Raw genomic sequence first — 9,190 nt, 5'->3', positions numbered from 1 at the left:
TACACAAGCTTTTAATGACAACCATCTTGTCGTAGCGGGTGATAAAATTTTATGAATTTCGATTTGGAGAAAAGTTTGCAATTTTTTTTTTCTTCGAATAACTCCGACTAAAGTGGGATCCTACGTTCCGCAATAAATCTTCAATACGGTATTTGACTATTTTGTATGTTTTATAAATTAAAAATTTACAAGGCCTGTTATCGAATAATAATAATAATAATAATTCATTTATTTTCAAGAACAACATAGGTCCAAATTTGAATACATACAATTCTAAAATTTTAAGTTAATGGCGGTGGTTGTCAGTTTGGCAAATACAATTTCCGCAAAGAAATATCTTCTAAAAATTGTATTTAAGCATTTCGTCTGATAGAAAACATTTTTTTACATACTTTTGCAAACTAGTGTCTTTGCAAAATGCTAGTTTCTGTCTAAATCTTCTTATACATTTTTAAAATCTCAAGAGTTTATTTCTTTTTATCCGTCATCGGTCCCGTCCGCACGTTTTTATCGCAGCGTGCAAACTACGCTGAACGGAACGGCGGCGCCGGCGGCCGGCTGCCTCGCAGCCCGCCCGCCCGCCTAAATTGAGGCCTTATTTCATACCTCATACCATAGACTGCATCAAAGCCCCGCATGCGTTCAGAGGCTGAGACTTAAAGTGACAACGCCAGTGTCAGTGTTTTTATTTATTTTCCTTGAATGTTTGTTTTTACCTAAGTTTCTGTAAGTTATTTGTATGTTCTTTAGTTTTTAAGTGTTTTAGCCTTTTTATTTTTAGTTTACATGCCTTCACAGCCCTGTTTAACCTCGGTCGAACTGCTGTATTGCCCCACTTGTGGGGACAACAAGCAATATAAGGGACAGAGAGGGCTCGCTATCCATACAGCTCGCCGACATGGTACTCGCATGGTTGTCGACCCCGCGCTGCCAAGTGCCTCTCAGCCGACGCCTTCGTCCTCCGCTTGGGTTCCTACAGCTGCACCCATTAAAAAAAAAACTCTTGCCGAAAGACTAGGGCTGTTGAAGGCATCAATACCAATTGTAAAAAGAATTCCCCGTGGTGCGCGCTTATCAGTTGCCGGTTGCCTCACCAAGTGCATAGCCATTCGGATAATTCTACTGAGGCCTGGGAGTGTCTGCTCACATTTCCTTACACAGTACTACATGCGGATAAGTCAAAAAAAGCCTCGCTTACAGCTCAGTTAAAGGATAATTCATCTTCAGTTCTTGATTTACCTGCCATCCCTCAATATTATAATAACAATCACTCATTTTGTCCAAATTCTAAAATTAAACTAATAGAAAATAAACTTTCTGAAGGAAATGTGAGCGGTGCGGCCAGACTTTTGTTTTCCAATGACGACTTGGCTACGCACTCTTCCAAAACCTATGCTGCCTTACTAGAAAAGCACCCTTCCCCTCCCGCCTCTCCGAATCTGCCAGGTCTCCACGAATTCTTCGGAAACCCTTAAAGCCCTTTGTGAGAAGCATCCTGCTCCCTCGGACACTACGCAGCTTCCTAGCTCTGCCTCTAACACCCAGCATCATCTTAAAGTTAACCCAGAAGCTGTACTATGTGCCATTCAGTCTTTTCCGAACGGATCTGCTGGCGGATTAGATGGTATTACTCCACAGCACTTAAAGGATCTAACTGGCCCTGCTTTGGGAGATGTTGGCAAATCACTTGTTAATGACTTGACTTCTTTAGCCAATCTTATGATAGCAGGTCTGGTCCCTGAAGAAATAGTGCCCATTCTATATGGAGCCAATCTCGTGGCCTTGTCGAAAAAAGAAATAAAGGAAAGGAATCCGTCCGATTGCCGTTGGCAGTACCATACGTCGCCTCGTGCCTAAGCTGTGCTGCTGAGCACTCCGCGAATAGCTGATTAATAAATTTAAACCACGGCAGTTAGGTTTCGGCGTTCAGAGCGGTTGTGAAGCTGCTGTTCATGCTGCTCGTACTTTCCTTGACTCTACTGACTACGACATACTCTGTTTTATAAAAAATATATACCTCGTTGAGTTTCTTGCCGGATTCTTCTCAACAGAGGTTTTTCCGAACCAGTGGTAGATTTTTTTTGACATTCATAAGTGCTTGTTATAGCCTAAATTGAATAAAGATATTTTGACTGACTTTGACTTTGACTAATCAAAATTGACGTGAAAAATGCATTTAATTCGGTTGATAGGGGCGTCTTGCTAAACGAAATTCAAAAGTAATGTTATAGCAGCCCTTCTAAATTACTCTTTGGAACTGAAGAAATTGCCTCAAGCGTGGGCTGCCAGCAAAGAGACCCGCTTCGCCCCGTAATTTTTAGTCTTTCTATCCATCCCATCATATCTGTCTTAAATTAAAAAAATAATTTGTGATATTTGAAGGACGGTACACTGGGGGGGTCGGCGTCATCTGTCATTCAAGATTTAGGTACAACATGAACATGCGGATCGGAAATGGCGGGAAAACAAACATCTCGCTTTTTATTTTTTTTCCTGCTAATTTGCTGTCACTACTGTAAATTTTTTTTTAATTATCGATAAGGCCCTGATGAGGCCATTTTTTGTCTTATTTGTCAAGATGGCCAACATAATGCGTCTAATCCGTCTATCAGCAGCTCAACAACTAGCAGACTGCTAGCAAGCGCTTATGAATCATACTTCTTGACAACCGTCTAACAAGCTTAATCAGTCTGCTAAGTAACAGACCGATCAAACCTCAATTGAGGATTTTTTATGAATAAGGCTGTAAGTGAATAATAATTATTTTTCTACTAGGAATTTTATTTCGGATGCACAATGGCATGAAAAATAGCAAAATTCTATGCATCTTATCCTATATAACTATAACAATAAAGTCCTAACTCCTATCTTGTAAACCAATATAAATCAGTTTCCGACGTTTAAGAGTTAACCTTGTGGTTTTCAAGATTTTATCCCTATCCTATGGAATATTGGAATAAAAAGTAGCGTATGCGTAGAAGTCCTTAGAAAACCATTATGATTTTCTTGGGCGCGTTGCTGCCACTCTTAGGGGCTGTTTCACCATCTATTGATAAGTGTTAACTGACGGTTAAATGTGATGCCGTCTCTATTTGTTTTGTTCGAATAAACGAAGACGGCATCATATTTAACCGTCAGTTAACACTAATCAATGGATGGTGAAACAGCCCCTTAGACTCATTATATCCTGATTGACTACATGGAATTGATAAATAAACTGTAGCGCAACGACGTGTGCCCTCTTACCCAGTTCCCACATCCGGAGCGAAAACCCGAGCTGTTTGATGCCCGGATGTCAGTTGTTGGGGACTTGCTGAAGGGCATCGATAAAAACAAAATTTACAAGTACAAACGAATTTGTGACCACCATTTTGACCTGTCCTGTAAAACCTCCTGCAATAGCCTAATTTGGTCTGCAAAACCAACTCAAATTTTGAAATGTAAGTAACATTTAACTTATTAACAGAATGTGACCATAGAACTTACCCATCCATACTTATACACATAATGATCTGTGATACACAGTGCAGAGGCCTTGTCTAATACACTTGTAATCACAGTCGTTTTCACCACTTCTTTCTGTCGCACGGTATAAGACGAGGATAGAAAAAGACGGTGAATACGATCGTGAACGACAGCGCATTAGACAGTTATAAAGCCTCAGTTTTAGCTATGGTTTTCGTCCAAAGCCAAAGCCGAGGATCATTCACACCTTCGTTACACTTATTTAAGGATTTTGAGCAGAGTAAATAAAATACTTAATCACGTAATTTGTTTAAATAAAAAAATATTATAGGTTCATAAATTATATATAGAATATGAGAGACAAAGAGAGCAAGAAGAAGAAGAAAGATACCCTATCCTGGGTGTGTCCGACACGATTTTGGCCTGTTGTTCGGGTTCATACCCTAGACGACTGTTTTCAATTCCACTGTATGAAAGGAAGATCATCGTGTATGACATTCCACTAAGCTATTGAAAAAAAAAAGCATTGAGAAAGTCGTTGGGCCTACTGTTTTGGTGTCAAGGTATGCTCAGTTCGTCCCTTAGCATTTTTTTTTCAAACAGGTATTTAGATTCCTGGGCGGGCTTTTAGATGATTAATTTATAATAATATCCCACTAATATAATAAATGGGAAATTATATAAGTCTGTTTGTTTCTTTGTTTGTTACTTCATCACTTCTAAACCGCTGAACCAATTTAGATGAAATTCGATATACAAATAGTTTGAATCCAGGGGAAGGTCATAGGATAGTTTTTATCCCGGAAAGTTGCATTGTTTTCGCGGGATAATGAAAACCGAAATCTACGCCGACGGAGTCGCAAGTAACGGCTAGTTGATTAATATATTTTTGCTGAACAATGTAAAACGGTCAAGGATGTTTGGTGATGATGAATAGTGAAGTTAATAATGAGAAATTAATGTGACGTTACAGGTGTACGGCAATCAATAATTTCATATGTGGAGACAGACCTCAATTACTGTCACCCCATAAGAGGCTTTAATCCAATATCAGCAATTTCTTGCGGTTCCGGAGCAACGACCTGTTTGATAAGCAATAAAGAAGAGCATACTCGAACATCCCATGTCAAATACGATGCAGGTAAAGTATTTAAATATTAAATTACGGCTTAAATACTGTATTGACGTGGTGCCCGAAGGTCCCGCACACATTAAACTCCGGCCGTGAATCAGGCCTGGCTGGGATGGGAGGTTAGAGAAACTAGCTCAGGGACAGGAATCAGTGGATAAAATAAACAACGTTTATCAAATTTTATTGATGTCACTCAAATAAAATTGTTTTTGGTTAGGTTGGGTGACACACTTTCCCGGCCCGGATAACACCGACATGGAAATACCGACCCTTTTTTTCGTGTATGTACACGCACATAGAAGCTCACGTCAGTTTCTATGGGCATGTACACAAAAAACAGGGTCGATATTATCCGGGCCGGGAAAGAGTGTCACCCGTTTGGTATACATGTCATTCTAGCATTTCACTTTCACCACAGATATAGATACACAGAGATAACGCAAGTATTAGGATTTGTTTTGAAACTAAGCGTGCCGACTTTTTCTCCTGTGAATCTAATAATCGAATAATCTTCTGTGAATTTTTATATTTATGTTTTTATATTTTATTTGTTTTTATCAATAACTACTAATATTAAATATAATGACCCGGATAACTCACGAAGACGAAGGGCTACGGATTAGCCCGAAACATGTCGAGCTAAACTCGATTTAAGACGTGAGTTATCCGGGTCATTATATTTAATATGAGTGAGTCTCACGGTAGTTTCATGTTCAAAATAACTACTAAATTGCGTTTTTCTATAATGGTTAGTACCTTGGTGACCGAGCTTTGCTCGGGCTAAAACTCGATAATAAGCGTTTGCCCAGAGATAAGACCAAGCTAAATCGATTTTTCGTCCGCGAAAACCCGAAAAGTTTTCCGAAAACGCTGGTGTGATGAGATGAGATGATGATGATGGATGGAATGAGGGTACTTCCGTCTCGCCGTCAGGATGCGTTCATGATGTAGGTACTTGAGTGAGAGCTTCAATAAGAACTTCTTTTGGAACTCACGCAGCCACATGGCATTCATCTCTTTTTAATACCATAGCAAGAAAAGCCTGAAACCAATGTTTTACAAAAAAAAAAATTCAATAAGAATGCAATTTATCACTTCTAATATTGTTCGAAGAGGCGTCCTTTATTTGCTATGCATTTTCTCGCTCTATCTACAGTCTCTCGGATAGATCCAGTTTATTCTAGATACCTATTATTTATACCGTTTGATAGAGCTCGTGAAGCACTTTCAGCATCAGTAACTAGTTTTTCAATATCTTATATACTTAGTTTAGAAGTAATTGAGTGAGATCAATTATTTCAATCAGTTAAGCTGTTTTTGAGATATAAAATTTTGAAGTGATAAAGTCGTGGGTTTTCAACTTTTTGCTACTTATAAATAATATTCATAACTTTTGTTTTCAAAGCAAATTGATTATGTCTGTGAAATTTAACAACTTTCTCCAAGAAACATAGGGTTGTGAAATAAACAGTATTGTGTATAAGCAAAGGCCGTATTGCCTAACATTTCTGACGCTCGCGATCGCAATCAAATGACAGATTGCACATCTCCGGAAGACTATATGCGACATTCTCGACGCCAAGTGTAGAGATAATGTGTCCGGGTTGAACTAGTACAATACATGTTCAAAAGTACCTAATATTATACTTAAACAGAAAAAAGTTGTCGTAGTAAGCTATTTTTTTTTGTTATTTAATTTTGCAATTTTAGTTTACAGGTTTTAAGAAGATAAAATGCCGTACAAAATTGTCCACACGAGCGAAAATTTCAAAACTGTTCTATCGTGTATACCAGAGCAACGGGAGTACAACGGAACTCTATTTAGGCCAAAAAAACATCACCAATTAGTCAAAATGAAAAGAGTCAGCCCGATAACACTTGGGACCGGTTAACATGTACATAATAAGGCAAAATATAAAAACATAATATTATGACGCCATGGCTGAAATGAATATAATGAGCAACAACTCCGATACCGAACCGGACGTACAAGAGATTTACGAAATAAGAGACGTAAAATTGATGCTACACAACCCTCTTATAACAACAAAGCAGAAGAATGTTTTTAGGTTTGTAAATATGTGCTTTGGAATTAAAATTAGTCCCCTTTAAGCGAATCTCGTGCCCAGATGTAATTTTGAAATGACGGAAATCCCTGGGTGGTGCTGGTGATCGATTGTACATTAATAATTGCAGTATGGTTCATGTACTATAAGTAAAATAGTCTAAAGCAAGTTCTTTATAAAAATGTTATTAGTAAAGACAGGCTTATAGTCCTTTCTTATAGGATTACTTTGCTTGTTGGGAACAGACAGACAGACAGACAGAGTTACTTTCTCATTTATAATATTAAGTATGGATATTAACACCCTGTCTGTCCCAGAATTCGAGATACTAAAATGACAGTCTGAAATGTCAAACGTAAAAATAATGTGGCCAGCATAAAAGGAACAGTGCTGTTCCGTGATTTCGGTTTCGTAAATAACCGATAAAATGTTTATTTTACGATAGCAAAAATAACATTAATGCATTCAATATTCTACTTTCCATTTTACTTTATCATACGATTAAGTGATGAAATCTAAGCACAAGTAAAAATACAGTGTTCATCACTTAGTGCCAACGTAAAAAATAATACAGAGGGGCTACTACAAAACTAGAAAAACGAAGTTCGTATGGCACCGTCCCTTTCACTCGCGTATTGAATGAGATAAGCGTCAGCGGGACGGCAACATACGAAGTTCGAGTTTTGCATTTCGTAGTCAGGGCCAGCAGGGCTACTACGAAATTCGAAGTTCGTGTCGTTCCGTCCTTCTGACACTACTATTCAATTTAATACGTAAGTGAGAGGGACGTTACGGTACGAACTTTGATTTTCGAATTCCGGAGTAGGCCCTCAGATATCACACAACGTCATTGTTCATGTTTTTCGTATTCAAGTGGTATTCAACCGATTTTCGTTACTTTACTCGTATTGTCATAGAAGATATGGCGGAAAATTTCATAATAAACGTAGGTGATGATGATGATTCTGAGGCATCTAATTCAAGTACGACAAATACTGAAAGTTCAACAGATTCAGAATAAAGAATTTCCAATTTCAACTGTTTTTTTTTATTACCCCTGTGTATCGTTTCATAGAATAATCAACACGCAGAAAATTTATTTTGAAGAAATTTAAATTATTTATTTTGTTTCAAATATATTTTTTTATTTAGATATTCATAACATGGAATAATAAATCAAATATTCATTATTCTCATATTATTTAGTTAATGTTAAACTTACTTAGAATTAAATTGAAACTTAAACATCAACATCTATAATAAGTCGAAATATCTCGAAAGCGGTCGCATTTTTATTAGACCTATTTTACCTTTTCTAGAATGTCCTAAGTGCCCTACATTTTAGTACATCACGGATCCGTTCATATCTTAATATTTTACGACATACATACATTGGTACCTACAAAATCTTTCGGTGATAACCGGTTTCGGCACATCACTATTTATGAGACGCAAAAAACAGGTAACACGTGAAACGTCATTTTAGTATCTCGAATTCTGGGACAGTCCATAGTTTTGATATGTGTGTATTTTGTATTTTGATTTGAATATTGTTTTCATCATTATATTTATGTCTGCTCTAGTCTACAATCACTTCTGTCGTGTGTCGCTTACTGTAAACAATATACTCGTTTTATATACCCTGCCACTCTCATTTCCGTTAATTGCTAAATAGAGAAACTTTTATTTGACAATGGACAAATTAAATGTTTTAGTACTTAAAAGAATTATTTAGAGTAAGCAATAGTAATTATCTGCTACTATACATTTCCGAATGGTAGTGTCATATTGATTTCATTCAAAAATTAGAGAGATATATGTTTCATCTTAGTCGAGTAATTTTTATTTATAATTACCGTTTACAGGCCAAGATAGACAATGCAAAAAAAAATGGGTCAGCCGGCCGATAAGATAAAAAACACAGCTGTGGACGAATTAGTTCTTGAAATATTAGGAAAAGAGTCTCCTACAGTAGTTGGACTGAACGTGCCTGATATGGATGATGAACCTCATCAGGCAAGTTTCTCAGATTAACTTCCACGAAACCGGCGATCGATCCAAATCTCGTCGTCGATTCAATCATTCATACCTACTACTATAAGACGTCGTGCCGATACCCGTAATATAGTGACGATTGGAAGCCGTCGACACGCCGAGTTACAACAATACAACGAACTAAACAGAAAGAAACTAGAAGAAGACTTAGAAACTGCTCAGTTACTCGTAACAAATTGTAAACTAGAACTGGATATTAATGAGCGGGAAATGAAACTAAACATACAGTAACGATCAAAAGTATTTTGACTCCAACAAAAGTTTAGATATTACGTTAATTATATTAGTTATGCCTACGTATTTGTTGCTAAAATAATGAATGGCTTAAGACATCCTCGAATTAGGCAAAAAGATCAATTTATTTTAATAATATTAAAACGAGCAGATACGATAAGGCAATGCAGGTGCGACTATCTGGACGTCGAGCAGACCAGAACCGAGGAGAAAACCATGACCCGGCATAGCGCGGTGC

At 37.4% G+C, this 9,190-nt stretch overlaps 1 long non-coding RNA gene across 1 annotated transcript; it reads left to right on the top strand.

Moving 5' to 3' along the window:
- Positions 1-3,176: 3,176 nt before the first annotated feature.
- Positions 3,177-8,818, top strand: LOC141430952 (uncharacterized). Its single transcript, XR_012451687.1, has 3 exons — positions 3,177-4,606; positions 6,308-6,666; positions 8,529-8,818. It is a non-coding gene; the product is annotated as an uncharacterized lncRNA (long non-coding RNA).
- The last annotated feature ends 372 nt before the right edge of the window (positions 8,819-9,190 follow it).

This window comes from Choristoneura fumiferana, chromosome Z (assembly GCF_025370935.1).
Source record: "Choristoneura fumiferana chromosome Z, NRCan_CFum_1, whole genome shotgun sequence".
In the NCBI taxonomy this organism is placed as follows: Eukaryota; Metazoa; Arthropoda; class Insecta; order Lepidoptera; family Tortricidae; genus Choristoneura; species Choristoneura fumiferana.
Note: the sequence above shows the minus strand (reverse complement) of the source record. Positions and strands in the feature narration are given on the sequence as shown.